This window comes from Rousettus aegyptiacus, unplaced genomic scaffold (genome assembly GCF_014176215.1).
Source record: "Rousettus aegyptiacus isolate mRouAeg1 unplaced genomic scaffold, mRouAeg1.p scaffold_m13_p_3, whole genome shotgun sequence".
In the NCBI taxonomy this organism is placed as follows: Eukaryota; Metazoa; Chordata; class Mammalia; order Chiroptera; family Pteropodidae; genus Rousettus; species Rousettus aegyptiacus.
In genome coordinates this window covers 167,684,369-167,703,998 of record NW_023416306.1, presented here as the reverse complement: position 1 = coordinate 167,703,998, position 19,630 = coordinate 167,684,369, and the positions used below count along the sequence as shown (strand labels likewise).

At 55.7% G+C, this 19,630-nt stretch overlaps 1 long non-coding RNA gene across 1 annotated transcript in view; it reads right to left on the bottom strand.

Annotated features, from left to right (window-relative positions):
• Positions 1-15,752, bottom strand: part of LOC107518330 — a 41,622-nt gene extending 25,870 nt beyond the window's left edge. The window contains exons 1-2 of the long non-coding RNA XR_001598823.2: positions 15,598-15,752; positions 15,017-15,334 (exon numbers count right to left, since the gene is read on the bottom strand). This is a non-coding gene — a long non-coding RNA (uncharacterized LOC107518330). The remainder of the gene's footprint in view (positions 1-15,016; positions 15,335-15,597) is intronic.
• Positions 15,753-19,630: the final 3,878 nt, after the last annotated feature.

Below are 19,630 nucleotides of genomic sequence, written 5' to 3'. Positions count from 1 at the left end.
CTCCTGTCTCTTCAGACCCTGAAGTCCTATCCTTCCCAGGCTGCCTGCTGCGCTGCCAACAGCATGCTGTCCAGAACAAGGCTCCCTGCTGCCTCCTGCGCCTCCTCTCGGGGTCCTCTAGCCCTCGGAAGGAGACCCCTAACAGAGCTCTCCAGAGGGTCCCCGTTCCCCAATCTGGTCTCCTCCAGCAAGAAAACATTCCCGCCCCTGGGCCGCAGCCTTGGCAGGTCCAGAGCAGAACTCGTCTTCCTGTACTCACTTTTAACTGCAACGAGTTTTACCAGGAGGCCACCTTCCTGGTCCAAACCCACTACCCTCTCCTGTGAGCCATTCCCACTGGGGCAATATTGCCACCCTCCCCGCGGCTGGAGAGCAGGGTGCCATCTTGGCCTGCGTAGGCTCCGTTCTGCAATCGAGCCCCGCCGCTTCCTCCTGAACCAACCCCCCAGGTTAGAACCAGAGCTGGTGCTTCTCAAGTGCGCGGTTTTCATTAACGCACGTGATCTCGTCGACCGTTCCAGCTGCTCAGAAAGTGGAGGAGTCAGAGTCACCGAGCACCAGGCACGTGGTGACCGCATTTGCAAACACATGGCCGCTCCCCGGCGTCTGAAACGGAGGTGGCCAGATGTCCCTGCCCCAGAAATCTCCATGATCTGATGGGGAAAAGAACCAGACCAGCTCGAACGTCGAAGCTGTGCCTCCTCCCCAAACACAGCTGCCCTCGGTGGCCCTGAAGGCAGAAGGACGCCCTGACCGAGCGCTGTGGCCGGTGCTGCCTGGAGCCCTGAGGAAGGCTGCCAGCGCCAGGCGGGGACGGCCTGCTCCCCGGAGCACAGGATGTGCCCAGAGCGCCGCCCACTCACTGCATCCGGGCATCGGCAGCATCCCAAACAGATGCCACCGCGGCGCAACCTGTCCCCGCGGGCTCCCGGCTGGCAGCAGCCGACTCCGCACCCAACCCGGCAGCGGGGCTGCAGGACACGAGGACCCACTGGGGGCATGTGTGAGGCACAGGGGAGACCCCCAGGGACCAGACAGCACTGACTACTCACAGAGGGCAACTCCGGGCGAGGGCCTTGCCTCCCAGGGAGCCACCCCTCCCCCCGGCGGTCTCTCATCATCATGGGTTGAATTATGTCCCCTCAAAAGACATGGTCCAGTCCTAACCAGTGGAACCCGTGACTTTATTTGGGTCTTTATCGATGCGATCCAGTTCCAATGAATTTCTACTGGACCAGGGTGAGCCCTAAGTCCTACGTCTGTTGTTCGTATAACAGAGAATGTGGGGGGGGGGTGTGGACAGAGACGCGGGGAGGCACACAGGGAAGAGGCCACGTGACGACAGAGGCAGCCATCAGAGTGATGCCACCAGAAGCCACGGACACCGAGGGTCGCCGGCCACCGCCAGACACGAGGAGGCAGGGCAGCTCCTTTCTTGGAACCTTCCGAGGGAGCAGGACGTGCCGACACCTTGATTTTGGACTTCGGGCCTCAGGAAGACATTTCTGTTGTTGTGAGCCACCCGGCCTGTGGCCCCAGGGCACTAAACACTCAGCAAGAATACATGACCACAGAGCCACGACCGGACCCCCCCCCCCCCCCCCGCCACACACACACGCAATACACCCCAAGTATTGTGCATAACGGGGCTGCGAATTCCGTATGCGGCCGCTGGGGTCAGCGCTTGGCAGTGGGGAGACCCTGGGCCGCACACCTGCTCCACCTGTGTGACCCGGCGTCTGCTCCCGAGGCTGCCTGCAGCTTTTCGTCATCTGTCATTCAGGCCATTAAGTCCCACCCACCTCCTCACAGAGCTGCCACTTTGACTGTGCCCCATGAAAGGGCTTTATCACCAAAAACTCCATGTGTGAACTAGCCTTACGGAAGGGGCCGGAAGTTACTCTAAACGCCAGGGACTTTCTCCTAGAAACGAATCGACGTTCAAAGCTGAGCTCACTCTCACGGCCACCCCAGAGGCAGAGGGACCTCGGTGTGGCTTCCAAATCAGATGTGTTTTCAGGAATCGGTCAGTCTGACCTCACCTGCACGTGCCAGACGTTGGCTCTACCTCAGAGTGTGGTCCAGCACAGATCTCTCCTTGCGAACGCTGCTCCAACCTTCGCGTCGACGACAGGGTTGGTTATCTCCCTGAATCTCAGATTAGGTCATGCTGCCTCCCTGTGCCGCAGCCTTCCTCGCTCCCCATGCTCCCCCAGACCTCCGTCCACGCCCCCGTGTCCGTCCCCCCCCTGCAGTGCGCCTCCCCTCCTCCGGCCGATGCCCCTTTCCTGCTCCTCAAGGCCTGACTAAGTCCACAACTCTTCGGGGAAGTTTTTTGGGTCCCTCGGTTACAGACTAAGCAGCTTGCTCACTTTGCCCTCCGCACACCCACCTCACGGGCGCGCCTCTGCCAGAGACGGGACTCACCCATCTCCCTCACCTGAAAGGACCCCTTTTCAGGCGTCGGCAACCTGGCACCAATTCCTCTCCTCCTCATGCTCCTCGGACAAGGCGCGTGAGCTCCCAAGCCTCACCCTCTCCGCTTCACAAGGCGGAGGCAGTAACAGTGGCCGCAGGAGACTCGGGATTCAGCAGTGCACGCCAGGCTCCTGCTGCCCCAGTATCCTCACTGACGTTAGGTGACCTCCGCAGGCTCCTTAATGCCCGTGGGTCTTTGATGTGTGCCCACAGACCAGGTCAGACCTACGACCCAAATCTTAGTTGTCGTTGGCGAAACGAAAAATCCAAGAATAATACACACTGACTGGTTAATTAATTAAGCTTAATTAAGTGAATTTCTTAAAGATGATTAATTTTGAAAATACTAATATTGAGGCCTTCCTATTTTTCTTATTATTTATCGTAGATGGTGGCGACAGAAGGCAGATTAAAACCTGGCAATCCCAGACCCATTCCTCGATTAAACAAACTTCCTGACCTACGTGCACCAAAAACCTGGCAACTGCGACCCTAAACCGTGAGAAGGTGCCACTTCTTTCTCCCATCCCTGCGCACCCTTCCCAGGGAGCTGTCCCAATTACAGCCAAGGACGGGCCCCTCTCCCTACCACGGGACCCCACCCGCCCAGCCACAGACCAGAGGCCCCCGCGCCCTGCCCAAGGCAGGCCACTCAGCTTCTCTCCCAGGACTCTCGGCCTCCTCCAGAGGACGGAGTGAGTCGTGAGGCCATGCAGATGGAGGGCTGAGGCTGCCATTCTGGGGTGACCCTTATTTGGCCGTGTGCTCAGAGGAGCAGGAAGTGAAAACCGAAGATGTGAGATGGGAAGAGGGGCGAGGTGCCGGCCAGCGAGGCCTGGGGCTCCCGAGAGGAAGGCGGACGTCCTGGGTGCTGCTGCTGTGTTCAGTGACCGCGGCTCCGCCGTGAAGCCAGCCCGACTTCCTGCTCCGGTTTCCATGAAATGCCGATTCCTTATCAAAAATCTCCCATTGATTATAATAACTTATGTGTCGATTTTTCTGTCTTTCTGCCCCTTCAAGTCCATAAGGACAGAGACTGGGTGGGTCTTGTTGGCACATAACAATTGCTCAATAAGAACTTTCGAGATGGATGAGAGAATGATTATAAGCTGGCTGGGGGCGTCTAATTCTTGCCACCCCACGTGCTAATGAGCACGATGCATCGTCTCAGGCCGCGGCCTCAGTAAAAGCCGCCCCTCTGTGCGGCCGCCGCTCGACAGCATTCGGGGAAACGGAAAGTAGGGAGCGTCCGGGGTTCTGCTTTCAGAGAGCAGAGACCAAGCAGAGGTGAGCACTCACAGGAGGAGAGCGCTGCTTCCGTCCCTCATCACCAGAGAGGCCCTTCCCTGTGACGGACGGCCAGACCCGGAGTCACCAGGGACATTCGGCTCCAGTTTCAGGACCGGCCCAGGGGGTGCAGACAAGAACCTGGGGGTTCAGTCCAGGAGAAGAAGGTGGCTTGCGAAGTAGGGACCAGAATCAAGAGGAAAGCAGGGCAGGTAAGGGGAGGACGGGGAGGGGAGGGGACGAGGCGGGGGGAGGGGGCTGAGAGGCGAGGTGCGGGCGGCCCGGCTTCTTCAGTAAACGCACCGGGCACCACCGTGCCCAGGGGCCGCAAAAACGTTTCCGTTTCTTTTAAAATTAGAAGGAAAAAAAAAAAAAAACTTTGGGAATGTTTTGATATCGAATATTAAAGATGCATCTTTATATTGACCTCACTTGTAAGACGTCATTTTGACGTGTTTTTATGCAGGAAGGGGGTCACGAAGGGGACCGTGAGAGCAGAGCCCTGGTGAAGGGCGGGGCGGCATGGGGAGGCGTGGGGAGGCGCGGGGAGGCGCGGGGAGGCGAGGAGGGGTGAGGAGGGCTGGCGACCCCGGGCTCTGCATCGACGCCTCTGCGAAGCAAAGGCGCAGACACCTGGGCTCCTGCACAGCTTCGCTGCTTCTTCGGGGAGGATGCCCGAATGGGGAAGGGTGCAGGGGTTCCTGGAGCTCTGGTCTCTGCAGCGAATGCAAGGTGGCCAGCGTTTAAAGGGTCAGAGAAGCGACAGGATGAGCTCGGGATCTGGCCGTCTGGGTTCCACCCCATTCTACCCTCTGCCGACATCTGCCCTGTGCAAGTCACCTGAGGAAGACTTCCAGATAATTCTAGCCACAGTCCGACTGCGGTCCCACGGGAGGGCCCCAGCAGGACTACCCAGCTGAGCCCAGGCAGCCCCTGGACTCGTGAGCAAAATAAAGGATGACTAGTGTTTGAAGCCACCGTTTGGAAGTGTTTTACGTGCAGCAGTCAATACACTCTGTGCCTTAGTTTCCTCAACTGTAAAGTGGGAGTAATAAAAATAACTCCTTTATTGAGCTGTTGCTCAGATTAAATGAAAGAGTCCATGAAAAGTACTTCTTTAGCACAGGGTCTCCCGCTGGGATAAGTACCCAGTGTATAAAAGCTGTGGTTATCATTAATTGTTATTATTATGGTCATTGTACAGAAAAGAGAAAACAGCTTGAAAAGACCAAAGAATCTCACAGTGAATTAGATGCTCCACAGTCTGACCCTGAGAAGAGAGTCAAATAAAACGCACGCACACCCTGGGAGTGCCTGCGACAGCCTCCAGAATCTCGAGGAAGAGCTGGCCTTGCAGCGTGGGAGGTGCCAGGGCCTTGACCAGAAAGAGAACAGGGACCGAGGTCAGATGCTCGAAATTGCTTCACAACGATCAGCGCATGGCACCCGCACATTTCCCACAATGCTTAGCACCTCCCCCGGGGGATCTTTTTACAGCTCTGCTCTTTCATTAAAATAAGACTAGATAAGATGGTGAAACCCATGAAATTAGCCTGCAGGTAGAGATTACTTCTGTCCCAAACTGCAGTAATGTACGAGCCTCTCAAGATTACTGCTCTAATACACGCATTTACCGGGTTTGAGAATACCAGCCTGGGAAAGTCTGTAAACAGTTCGACAATTCTTTCACGATGTGCGTGCGCGGTTATGACGGATGCACTTTATGAGTGGGAACTGTACTTATATATCTGCCTAATAAAGCCTTGAAGGTTTTACTGTTTTCAAGTCAGTCAGCAGAACTGCCAGCAGCTTCTCATGCACTTGGGAGAACCCCACTTAAGGGGAGAAAAAAACAACAACAACAACAAAAAAACAGCCAGGAGAGCGTGGTGTCTCCAGAAACTAGTCCGGGTTGCCTGCCACGCCCATCCCTCACTAAACCGCCAAGCGGCCGGGGGAGGGGCGGGGGGGCGGGGGCTGGCTAAGCAAGCGCTGTCCGTGGTGCTGAGACGCAGGGCGTGGTCGGCCGGGAGGAGGCGGGCACTAATGGGCCGAAGGGGCTGAACTCCAGTCTGTACAAGGAGCTCTGGGAGCCAGGGGGACAGGTTTCCTGGGACAACCTGTGGAGGGTTTTGTGACATCCAGAGCTCCAGAGACCTCGGCCTTGTTTCTTTCCATGCCTAGATCCCGAGAACCATTCCAAGTTGCTCTGATACTGCCCTTCCTCGCATTAAACATCCATGCAAAGCTTCAGCCACTAAAGGACTGACAAAAGGGCCGGAGAGGTGGGGTCATGCCCGCTCCCCTCCAACAGTGGTGGCCCAGAACCCTGGCTCTGGGGCTGGCTTCCAAGAAGAAAGGCAAAGGAACAAGGAGAGGGCCGCCACGTCCTCCGTGCCCGGCGGTGTGAGTACACGCTGTCCATGTCTGAGGGGACTTCTGCCAACATGGCATTGGTCGGCCTTGGAGATCATGACAGACTCCAGAATCACTTGATACCCTGCTTGGTCACTAGCCCATGGTGCGACCTTGAGCCAGTCGTTTCATCTCTCCGGGTCCCAGTCTGTTGCCCTATAAAGGGGGCCAGCGAGAGCGTGGGGCTGCATTCATTTCCCTGGCCCACATCCTGGTGCAGTGGACTCTCCAATGCGCAGCAGCTCTTCAAACTGCCCGGGCTGCTTTTCTCACGGCACAATTTGGCAGTCAGCCTGGCCTGAAGAAGGCTCTTTGCCAGGCCCAAACTCCCCAGAAACAAAGAATTTGCCCACTGGACTGTGGAGCATGCTTTCTCTCTCTCTCTCTCTCTCTCTCTCTCTCTCTCTCTCTCTCTCTCTCTCTCTCTCTCTCTCTCCTCCCCTCAGCAATGGGAAGGTAGAGTTTAAGAACAGAGGTGATATAACTACTAGTAATCCCTGGGACAGTCTTCCTCACATCCCATGCTCTGCAGAAGTCACCTGTCCTGCCGAGTATGTTGATTTCAGAGCAAAGCGTCATAGAGAGGTACATGTTTTGGCTCCTCACACTGACCCCCTTTCCCGCCCATTAAGCTGGCCGTTGGGGGAAGCTCAGGGAAGCTGGCTGGCGAATATATGCCCTGGATTTTCTCAGCTGTGGATGTAGGTCTGGGAGCATTGTTTTTAGGCCAAGAACAGCCTGAATGCGTTTGCAGAGGCACAGGGAGACCCACGGCTCAGTGAATCAAGCTGGGACACTGCCCGCTCCATTTCCTATTGGCCGGAGTCCACAATGGCTGGGCAGCAAGTACCACAGCCAGCGGCTACCTTGCTTCCTCTCCCAGCCCTAGCAGGGTCAGTGGAGCTGGGGTCTGAACAGTGCCTAGAGGATCACTGATCCAGACAAGTGGAACCGGCATGATCAGAGAAACAGGGTCTGGAGGTCACACGGAGACGATCAAGTTCATTCCTGCCTAGTACGTCTTCTCGAATATTTTACACATCTTCACTATAACGCAGGAGTTACAGGGAGAGCATGAAACAGAACCATCTTTTTAAAACAAGCATCCTCACTCAAACATCTCCCATGAGACATGGCACACTCTTTAACATGGCCTTCAGGGTCCACTGCCATCACGGAAGGACAGATACACCTGTGCTTCTATAGCCGGGCGCCATGGCACTACGCCGCCACCTGCCCACCCATCCCTAGTGGTCCAGCCTGTGAACCTTTCCTCACACCTTCCTTCCTACCTGGACTGCCTTTTCTCCTCGTCTCTGTTTGACAAATCCCTCACTCATCTCCCGAGGCTCATGTAAGATGCCTCCACCTTCCCCACGCGAACCCGTCCTTCCCACCTCTGCCTGCTCAGTTCGCGTCAACCATTCTACTTAGCTACAGGTAGTTACATAACACATTCCCTCGACCACCTCAGGCCACCGAGGACGGGAAGCATCTAGTTTACCTTCATCCTCCACACCGCTCTGCCTGACGGCCTCTCAGTGAAGGCTCAGTCAAGGTGTCCTATGCAGGACTCTGCGTAAAGATCAATGCTGAGTGAAAATGTTTCCTTCCATAAGCATCAAGAAGCAGCAGCTGCCACGAGCAGAGCCCAGAAGGGCCTGACGTTTATGTGGTTTTCTCACGCCGATACGCTGCAGAGCAGGCTGGCTTTGGGAAACCCGAACCAGGGCCACGCACTGACCACATATCCTGTCTACCGAACTCCTTACATCTTCTATATCTACACTCATGCACGCATTCAGCTTGCCTCGGAGACAGATTTTCTGAGATGGTCCCTCTCTCCCTCCTGCTCACCAGGCGATGGATACTTCTGAGTTAAGCAGGTTGCTTAACCCAGGCCCCAGAAGAGCCACTGATAAACAGGACAGAGTTCCTGTTCCTCGATGGGAAGAGGTAAAGGCCAGAGGACTGCTGTCCGGGCCTCACCATTCCACCGAAGCAGATGCTGGAGATGACACCAAGCGCACTCTGCTCCTCCAGAGCTGTTGTGTCTCCCACGTATCGAGGGGCCTACGACGGTGCCTGGATAGAGCTGCTGCTCTGTAAACGTTTGTGGAAGGAAGAGAAAGACAGAGGAATGGTGGGGCCGTTGGGATTAACAGCGGCTGAAGGAACTGTACAGCCCAAGGGGGTGGGGTGTCAACCTATTTCTAGAAACTTCCTCTGAAAAAGATTTCTTTGACAATCCGGTCCGGTGATGAGTCACCCTATACCACGGTGCCCAGAGTGAAAAGGCTGCTGCCGAAATGACTTGTCCTATCGGGGAGGGCCCGGAAGCTGCGATTTGCCCCAGTGAGCATCTGTCCACATGGGTCGTCAATGCAGGGGTGGGATGGAAATGGCAGTGCCCAGGGATGTTCCCCGCTCTCTGAGCGCCCCGCCTTGCCAGTCTCCAGGTCCCATGGGCTCTCACGGAGTGGATACCCGGCAGCTGTGCGGGTTTTAGGACCAGCACGGAAGGCAGTGTGGCTAAAAGGGGAGGAGCGAGGGGCAGTAAGGGGTCCTGGAGGCCTTCAAAAAGCTGCTGGCCATCGCTCTCGGGGGTAGAGGGAGCACTGGAAAGCTCTGGGCAGAGGAGCCCTGTGGTCCTTCAGAAGGCTCCCTCTGGGTGCCCGCTCGAAAGCGAACTGTAGAGGACAGTGGGAAGCAGAAGAGTGGTCAGGAGAGGGAGGAGGGTGGCCTAGTGGCCTGGTGGGGGACGGAGGTGCCGAGAGTGGCCAGCGTGGGAAGGGGCGTATATCCTGAGTATTTTGGAGCAGGGAGCAGCACTCGCTACCTGTGAGAATGAGCGGCTCTCGAATTTCAGAGATGAGAATTACTTGGGAGAGTGTTAGAAATACAGCTTCGCCCCCAGAGGTTCTGATCCGACAGTGTGCGGGAAGGTCCCAGGGATCCGTCTGTTAGTAAGTTCGCCCGCTGCGTTCACTGAAGTCGTCCTCAGACCACACTTGGAAGAAAACACTGCAGTGGCCTAATGCTTGCTCTTGACAGCCGGGGAAACGGGCGGAAGGCCCGAGTGGGGTGGCAGCTTGTCCCCAGGCACCCAGGTGAGATAAGAGAGAAGGTGGCCAGGCTGACAGGCAGGGCCCTTGGCTCTCCGCCTGGGCTCTCTCTCCCTACCCCCCCATCCTCCATTCCCCATTGCAGCAGCCAAGTCCTCCAGACTTTTGATGGAGCCCAAAGGGCAGTGTGAACAGGAGCCGTGTAAGGACACACTGTGGCTATCTTCCGTCCACCGCTGGAGCCCCAGCGCCAGCAGCAGTGCCTAGAACAGAGCTGGTGGTAAGAACGTTTTCCCTGAACTGTTGATGAACGACACCTGTCCATGGACGATTGACAGGAGTGGACCCGAGTGATCAGGCAGGACCAGAGCGGGCACACCCATGGCGGAGAAGATGGCTTCACACCTGGACAGACGAGCAGAGCAGCTCTCTAACTCCACAGGGATGTTCTGGAGCAGGTCTGAGGAGAACCAGCTTCGGGGAGAAGCAGCATCGGCATCTCCAGAGAATTTTCGGACCGAGGCAATGAAGCCTCAACGTTCCCCTTTAGGAAGCGAGTGTGTTTTTCCACTCCCGCGTTCTGGAAGGAGGACACGGGGTGTGGGCTTCCATCTCCACCTCCAGGCCTTAACGTTGCAAAGCCGGGCTTACTTTTTTTAGAAGTATTCAATAAACCCCTCTCGGCAAGTTAACGGGAACTGTACGCATTCATGAATCATTCTAAACGTGTGTATTATGGTCTCCAGGCATTCACTTTATTATAAAAATATAAGTCTTGATGATATGAACCATTAAAAGATGACTGCCATTATCATCCATTTTCTGTATGAAAAGGAATAAAAAATCTTTTGGGGCGGCTCGCATCAAGGCCAATATGAACTTCAACGGTTTATCCATGGCAGAATGAAGCAAGTGTGGCCCAGACTATATTAACACATATAGGCTGAAAACCTGGGAACGATGGACAAATAAAAGGTATTCCCTATTTGCTCTCTTGCTTCGGGATGCTAAACGAGGTACACATAGCCACTCACCACAGATTAAGAAACTATAGCGGCTGGGAATACAGAGCCCCTCCCTGATGGCGCCATCTGACTTTGTGATCCAGGTTCCAATAATGCTCGTCCACAGAAGATTCAGCCTCGTAGATACCAAGACACACCACTCTTAGTCCAGCTCGCGAAGGTGCAGGCTTTTAACCCTGTGTCACCTGCCACCTACACTTGTCACAAATCGCATAGGAAGGCAGCATGAAGACGACTAAAATTCTGTGATTCCTGATGCTGGAAACAGTTGGTAAATTGCTCCTCCTTACCAAGTCCAAATAATCGTTCATAGTAATCACAAATCAGAGGCTATGACTTCGCCGAGTCCTTTCCTTTCTCCCCGGGCCCCTGCGCGTTCTGAGGGCTACTTCTGCACTTTCTGCCATTCGGTAGCCATAGGTACTAGAAATCTGGCCCAGAGATGAAGCTACTGAGCATCTGTTCTCTCAAGATCTGAGGGCAAAATGGTGCAGACTCTGTGGGTCTCACCGGGGACATGCAAAGTTATTTCTGATGCACCAAATCAAACAACTGTGCTGGCTGCTAGGGTGTTTTGATATTTTTAGAGATGAGCGATGAATCACAGTTGAGTTTTCCAACTCATTCTCTCTGTTATTTCTCGTTAATCATCTGTCACGAAAACTTGCAGCTCTTGGTATGTAAGCAACAGGAGGGAGGGTCCTGTTTGTCAAGACGTCACTGGCAGTCATGGGCAAGGCCAGCACAGGGCTGGAAGGGTCCTCAGCTGCCGATGAGGAGAACCAGTTTGAGCATCATTACGAGAATGTAAGGACCTCCCTTTACTCTCTGTAAATTGCGTGTTGCTAATGGAATTCTGGGATCCCTTGTCCTGCGTAGGGATGGCACTCATCCAGATATGCAGGCTTCTCAGTTACAGACAGCGGCAGCTGTACAAACGTGGGTGGGCTTCCACAGGCCACACACATGTCTGACAGGACATGGGATGGCTTGAAAAGTTCTTTAAAGCCTACAGTTCCTCCTAAGTCCTGCAAACCTCGCCCCAGTCTACAGACGGCTTAAGTGTTACGAGAAGCTTGCACAGAGAACCCAGCAAAAACACCACTGCCAAATCTACAGACTTCTCACTGTTTTTCAGCTTCCGCTGAGTTCAAGGCTCTAATTAAAGTACTTTCCATTTTCAAAACAACTGCAAACAGTAATCACATACTTCCCCTTCTCACCTTCCAGGAACAGCATGAAACAGAGGCAAAACCTTCAAGTCCCCTGGACAGGAAGTTCTACAGCTGGAACATCACATGCCTCCTACCCCATTGACCCACATTACATAATGGCCCCTGCGGCTCCCGTCACACGAACCCCAGAGGGTCACAGCTTATCCCCGCCCTCTCAGACACGTGCTGAGACTCCACAGTGCAAGGAACTTCCCTGATGGGGAAGCTGGCATGATCGCCTATAAGATGAAAGTATCCTTGTCACCTCTTCGGAGTCCCCACTTAAGGTAATAAGTAGCGTGTTTTAGAATGACCTGTCCCTTGCTGTTTATATGGATGTCTAATCGGAAACGTTATGTAACCTTAAAGTACGGAGCATTCTAGAGCTATTAATAACCAGCAGCGTCCAAACTGAGGACTCTTCGAGCTTAGAGTCGGAAGGGGTCGCCTTGTACTAATTTGCACACATGCGTGTAGACAGAGACACATGCAAACACCCACGCTCCCTGCAGACATGCAAACTGAGACCTACAGAATGGGAATAACCTGTCCTAGGTCACAAAGCCGTTGAACGGCAGAGGCAAGAACAAATCCCAGGTTTCCTGGCCTCTGGAGGACGTCACTTCCCTCTCTACCCGCCGTAGGTAGCTGCGTGCACCCCTCACACTGCGCAAATGCCGCAGCACTGGGCACGTCAGCTCCCACCGAAAGAGTTCATGACCGAGACTCCCGGGGAACAACGGGACGCCAGCAAGGGCGCCGGCTCACAGTTGTTGTTCATTCGTGACACATGCCCCTCCTGTCCTCCCAAAGGAATTCTAAGGCACCTAACACCTGTTTTAACGCGAGCCCATCGCATGTACGGTGTGGAAGAACTCAGCTTTTAAAATCTTCCAAAAAAAAGAAGTGCGTTTAAGAAAGAGCTATATTGAGAAGGGAGAATTTATTTTTATGGCACATTTTCATACCGGAGCAGGGGGTGGGAGGTGGGTAAGGAGAATAAACGGGAAAGAACAGATGACGACTTACGAACTAGAAATCAGGGATGGGAGTCCCGTTTTACCAAGCAATTCGGTTTTGGGTATCGGTGGTGCGCTATATGACAGAAAAACCGTCCTTTCATAATTACGTTTTCATTTTCAAAAGTAACTTAATGAAGATTGTTTCTCTGCATTCGTTCTTACTCAAAGCCTCACCAGTTCATCACGAGGAGCTGAAACACACAACGCTAAGAGATTAATCTGCCCACGTAAGATGCATCGCTGGCTGTTCGCAGACCCTATGAGCTTTGAAAATGAAAGCTCTGTGAATTTCAAACAGTCACAAAAACCGCTGGGGGCTTAGTTTCTAGGAAAAAGGTGAGACATATCCATTTCATTTAGAATTCAGTGACACTTTAAAAGGTTCATGAATCCACATCTTTGAAAGACCTACAACAACCCCATTAAGAACCCGCAGCTCAAGCTGATGAATTTAGCTGTAACCAACAGGCAAAGACGAAGCCAAGGTCTAAACATCTCCATGGCCCACCTTTCCTGTCACAGTTCCTCTGTCCTGGCGTAAGCATATTTCTCCTATCACCAACATAACCAGCAAACAACAGAGTGCAGAGAGTCTAAGAACGACTTCATTTACATGCCCTAATTGTTTACGCTGAGAAGGTTTCACCTATCTGCTGTGACGGGCTCTTCTGTAAGGGGCAGACAGGTCGGCTCACCAGCTTGCCCCTTTCTAGACGGCTGGATATCCAGTTCGTGCATTGTATTTCGTCAGTTCTTAGGAGACAGTGCCGTCTCTCCAGTGAAATGCCTAACCTGTCCCATACCCCCAGTCTGGCACCAGGGGACGTTTCACAGCCACCATGCTCCAGCCTAACGCACAGCCCACCGAAGCACTGCTCAGGCCACACCTCCTTTGGGTGGAACCCGAGTCTTGCGGCTTCCTCCCCACCACGTCTTCACCTTGGAAATCAACGACATACTCAGGGCAGAGCCATTAGTTCAAGTACATGTGTCCGAACAGCTCACACACCCCAGGCCTGTAAGCCTCGCTTCCCCCACTCGCAGAAGTGTTCAGTCAGAAGGGGTCTGGGAAGTCACCCAGTCTGCCTCTGCTCCTTTACTAACAGGGAGACTGAGGCCCCTTATTGCGAAGGGACTTTCCCTGCACTGACACCAACGCTGTACAAGTTATGCAGCCGAGCCCAACATTTGGTGACTCAACTGATGCGACGAGACCCTCAGACCAGAACCGATCGCTTCCGCGTGGCTTACCCCTTCAGGGTCGGCCGAAACGCACGTAGGAAACAGTTACAAGCCCCAAACCAGAGAAACGGGGGCAGGCAGAAGGCCTCACGTCCACACGACACCCCCCTTTTCTCCTGGGCTGTGTGAGGACCTAACACAAGGGGTCGGCCAGTGTGATCCAAGGTGAGATTTCAAACAGGGGCGGCTCCTGCCCGGTGGCCATCTGGGATCAACCCTGTGCCTGGTAAGTAACCAAGACTTACATGACCAGGGCAGGTAGCCTGATGAGCCCTCACTGCCACCCGCCTTCCCTCCCCCACCAAAAGGGTGAGGACGTGGTCCCAAGGCTGAGCGTGTGCTGGGCACACTCAGCGTGGAAGGGGCACACGGGAGAGACTGCACACTGCCCTCCCCAGCCTTAGGAGGCCTGCGAGAAACGGGGTCCCAGGAGAGACGGCACCCGGAACACGTCCCGCCACCGGGGTAGAGGTGGCCTCATATTTATGGTCCACATTAGGGGGCAGCAGGTGCGTGATGGAGGGACGGACCAAAAAATACATGCTACCGGCCATTTATTTCACCTCAGCAAACACTCACCGCACAAGTATTTTCTCACACACACACACACACGCACACGCAGTGACTCCAGAAGGAAGCAGCTAGTAGAAGACATGGGAAAGGCGTGTTTGTTACAAAGAGATGGGGTGCACGGAGAGTAGAGCACCCTGGATTCCACTCCTGGTCTCCCACCTCCTGGTCCTGTGACCTTGATTAAGTCATTCGACCAACACCTCTGGGCCTCAGTTTCCAAATCTGAGCCATGGAAGAAAAGCAGCCTACCTCCCCGAGTGGTTTTGAGGCACGGTACCCAGCACCACCTGGACCCCTATTCCGTGGCTGCTATTTATGAGTCGTCTGCCCTCCCTCAAGCCCAACACACACACACACACACACACACACACACACACACACGCACGCACACACGCACGCACAGGTCTGAACCCAGGATGCATACATATATCCTCATATAGACCAAACAGGTCTCCGCCCGCCCTCCTGCGTGTCCAGCCCGCATCTGCCTCCCAGATGGCGGAGGAAGCACCGGGTCTGGAGGGTGTCCAGGCAGTTCAGCCTCCAGGCAGTGTTTGGGGGACAGGGGAATGAAGGGGTTCACTGGGGAGCTCCGCAGGCTTCCGGGCTCTGGGTGGGGGCCGGGCAGGGGGCTCAGAGGCCGCCTCTGGGCCGTGCGAAGGGGCTTTGTTCCCGCGGGGGAGGGCCTGGCTTACCGAGCAGCGCATCCGGAGGCGGGCGGGGGGCGCACGGGGCACGCAGCAGAGCCACAGCCTGGCCGGGGCCCGGGGCCCCGGAGCCGGAGGAAGGCGAGGACGGGGAGAAGGAGGAGGCTGCCGCTGGCTCCTGCCTCATTCTCCCGGGCAGCGCCGACCCGCCGGCCGCCGCCGGCTCAGGCTGGCCGCCGGGCGCGGAACCCCGTTCACGCTGCTCATGTCCCCGTCCGCCGCTGGCGAGGTGTGCGCGCAGCCGGGTCGTCTCCGGGCGGCGCCCCGGGGCTCCTCATGCCCCGCGCAGGGGCTCGGCGGGAGGACCTCGGGTAGGCAGCGCGGAGGGAAGAAGAGAAAGAGACAGCGTAAGAGCGCGCGGAGCTGCGCCCCGCGGGGGCCGGGGCGCCGGGCTGCACCGCGCCGCCCCGCCCGCCGCGCCGCTGCGCCCCGCGCTGCGCGCCCCGCGGGGCGCCGGGCCCCAGAAACTTTAGCACCTGTCCGGCGGCTGCGGTGGCGGGAGCTGTCCCGCTCGTCCCGCGCCCCCTGCTCTCGCCCCGCCCCAATCCTGGCCCCAGAGCGCAGCTTACCGGTCGCGACGGCGACCGAGGAGGTGGGGCGCACGAAGGGGGCGAAGGAAGGGGCCGGCCACGTCTGGTCCCTGCAAGGGAGGGGCACCCCGGCGGCGGCGATCGGCCAAGGTTAACGCACCCTGCGAGGGGGCTGCGTGCCGCCCCAGTCTGCAAGCCTGAAGCGAGGGGGGTCCGCGCGCCCCCCGCGCCCGCCCTGCGGCGCGCTGCTGACGCCGAGCGCGGGCTTCCCCGGCTCCGGGTCTGCGGAGCCCGCCCCGTTACCTAGCGACTCGCTCCGGGGAGCCCACGCTGACGCGCGCGACGAACTGGGCTGCGGCAGCCGAAGGGAGGGAAGGGGGAGCTTCGGCGGCGGAGGGGGGTGCGGTGCAGGCTGAGGCCAGAGCTCCTCCCTCCGCCGCCTCCTCAGCACTGGGGAGGGGCCCGGGGAAGAAGTGGCCTCAGCCTGGCCCTGGAGGATGCGGGACCCGCGCTGGGAGAGGGCGGGTGTAGGGAGGCTCGGAGATGTTCCTCCCCCACTCCCTGGGGATGCAGCAGCAGGTGGCGGCGGCGTGGCGGGTGGAGACCCGGCGCCCACGGGCACGGAGATGCGCCCCGCCCGGGCGGGAGCGCGGCGAAGGTGGCTGTGGGCGCGTGGGTGTGTGTGGCAGGCTCCCACCCACGTGGCGTATTGGGGACCTGAGGACGCGGGCGAAGGAGGAGGCTCCTCCCCCTTCTGGTCTCCCTCCCTCTTTCCTGGACATTTTGCTCCTGAGCTGACTGTCTCTTCATCATGGAAGCGCAGGTCGCCCAGCTCCCTGCCCCGAGTTCCTCCGACCTTCCTGAGAAGGAAGAACGGGGCATTTGGAGGCAGCTGCGTGGTCATCAAACCAACGCCCTGGGCTGCGCCTGCCCACCCCAGCTTGGGAGCCTTCCAGGAGCCTTCCTGTTTCCGGATTTGGACTACTCGGACCAGAATTTAAATCCGAACGCTTCTAGTTGCTGCGGTATGTAGACCGTTCCCCAAGTTACTTAACATCTTCGGTAAAATGGAGTATTTGCTCACAAAGCTCACAGCTAAGTATTAGCACGTAGGTGTGAACATCTGGGACCTCACCAAAACACACCCTAACGCCCAGTGGGCAAGGATGGTGACCCATCCTGCCAGCAGGTAGGGCCACTGCTTTCACCTGTAAACGAGGGAACTTGCCCAAGTACACTGGGTATCTCAAAGCAGAACTAGATCCAGAACCCGACCTCCTGGTTCCCAGGCTCCCACGCCTCACCGCTGCACCCCGCTCCCCCTCAACAGCTGGGTGCAGGGACTCTCATTTCCCAGCTCCTCAGAAGACCTCCCAATTTCTGCTACAGAATAGAAACCTGCCACCTCCCCGCAGAGGACGGAGCCCATACCTCTTCCCACTCTGCTCTCTCTTCCTCTTTGATGCGAATGTGGGAAGAAAGAGGCAGAAGATAGACCTTGCAGAGAAGGATGGGGATCATACCTCCCCCCAGAACACCCCATATTCTTGGTGGGCCTCAACAGGGCAGATTCCCTTCACGAGGGCCTTTGGGGACATATCACGACCAGAGTGGATTTTGTTGGTCCAGTGAAAGGATACATTCTGCAATTATTATTAATATATATATTTTTTGAAATGCCAGTAACTCCCATTGAAAAGTCATACAAACACATCCAATCAGAAACCTGTGTCATAAGAAACTAAGGCCCAAAGACAGCACTTTTCTGGGAAAAACACTTTGCATCCCAGCCCATGTACAACACTTGAGATCCAACATTTCCCAATGAAACCGGAAGCCACACCTTTGAATTTTCCGGCCCATTTTTGTGGGCAGTGGCAGCCAGGCAGCTGGTTCACAAAAACTCCAGGACTGTCTCCTGGTGTCACGTTGGCAGCCAGCTGTCTTCAACTCAGGCTTCCAAATATACAGGTGCAACTGAACATCTAATTTGATCTGGGAACCCAGCACTCGAAACAAACAACCTCAGCGCTTGCATCCCGTGTCCAACCAGTCCAACCATGTCCAGCCACTATTCCAGGAAACAAGGCAGCCTGTGGGCAAATGTGATCTGGCGGGACCAGTATCTTATTCACAGTTCTCAAAGATTTGGGAAATATTGGCTTGTGTCATAGCCGAAGCCAGAGCGCTCATCCCTCACCTAACGAGCAAGCAGCGGGGCAGGAAGGCCTCGAGTACGTTGCATGACCACCCCTCAGGCTCTTCTCAGCAGAGGCGGGGTTAAAGAAACCCGCAAATCGCCAGGGCCTCATCTTTACAGAACGTCCATCTGCCACGTGGTGGTGGAACGCCCCCTCCAGAATTTGCAGGGAGCATCCACTGAAGTGAGGCACAGCGCTGGATCTTGGGGGTGCAGAGGTGAATCCGACAAGCCCTCTAGGTCCTCCTAGGGGCGTTTATGGAGGCTTAACCCACGCCAGGTACTCCAGGTACTAGGGGGTTTATCCAAGAGCGCATTTTAACCTCCCGAACACCCGTAACATGTGGCTGTTATCTCTCCTAAAAGGGAGCTCACAGAGGTACCCTAGGTTCCCGAAAGTCACACAGCTGGCAAATAAACGACGGACTTGAGAGTGGCAACCTGGTCTCCCTGACCCCAGAGTTCACATTCTTAACCATTACTCCGCCTTGTCTGTCCGGCTACAGGAAAATGGACACAGTAATAATACAGAACGCACCTACCTGATGTTTAGGATCACAAATGGGATGTGCGTGCTCTCAATAAGAGATAGCGCTCATTAGCACTAGACCCTCAGTTTGGTTTTGAATTGATAAGCTCTATCTTATAGGGATTACCAAGTACGACTCGCAGAGGCTTAGACGAAAGTGACTACATCGATTGGCAAGGGCTGCAGCCGGCTACTCGGAGGAGGTGGCATTTGAGTTCAGTCTGGAGGCATGAGTAGGTGTGGGGTGGGTGGCGGGGGCAGGGGCAGGAACAGGCTGATCAGGAGGAATAAGTGGGGAAATGGTGGAAGAAGTGGCCCGTGCGGGCAGGAGCTGAGACACCCAAGACAGGAAAGCAAGATGGACAGGAGCTGGGGGAAGCCATGGCTGGTCACCTCCCTGAAGGTATGGGGAGGGAAGGCCATTTGCTGAGCGGGGCCTATGGCGTGGTGGGTGTGGAGCCACAGTGGGGCTGGGAGCCAGAGGAGAGACCCAGCCTCCAGGCAGCCACCCAGGCAAAGATTAACCGGTGGTGCCTGGCCAGGACCCCTCCCGTCGTTCATAGGGGTCTTGATCCCTGCCAACATCCGCACTTCGCAGGGCCGCTGCGGGGTACACTGAGGGCTTAGCCGCGGTAACGGTTACGTCACTGGGCCTGACCGGTTTACCCATTCTTGTTTTGTTTTTTTCCTACAACTCAATTCGCCCATTGGCGCATCATTCGTTTACTAAATGTTTATTGAGCACTCGCTATGTGCCCAGCACTTTGCTGGCTCTAAGCATTCAGGGGCGAACATGCCTTGGCCCTGTCTTCAGGTTACTCACAGCCTAGTAGAGACAGGCACCAGTCAGCCAGACAGTGCGACAGGCCCGGGTATCCGTGCTGCAGGCTGCGTGGTTGCACGAAAGAGGGGCCCCCTGCCTGGATTCGGGGTGTTGAGAAAGACTTTCTAGTAGAGAAGCTTCCTAAGATGAGAGAGGAAAGGAATGGGTTAGGGGGAAGGGGAGAATGTTCCATGCTCAGAGATAGTAGTCGCAAGACCCTGGAGGTGAATTGTGGAGAACTTCAGATGCTAAAAATCACATAGCCCGCTGAGAAAAGCCAAATCTAGTTGAAACTTTTAGAGAATAACTCTTTGTAGTTCAACCGGATGTAAGTGTATGATGTGGGGTTGAGGGGAGCGGGATCTGGGGAGGAGGAAGGAAGGAATTCCCTAGAAATGGTTCAGGAAAAGTTGGAGGCATACCTCCGCTTTAAAGAGCAGCATCTCTACTTGTTAATGACTTTCCAGTTTTCTACAGTGCTTGGCAGTTTTCGAAGCCTTTCACGTCCCATTTTTCACTG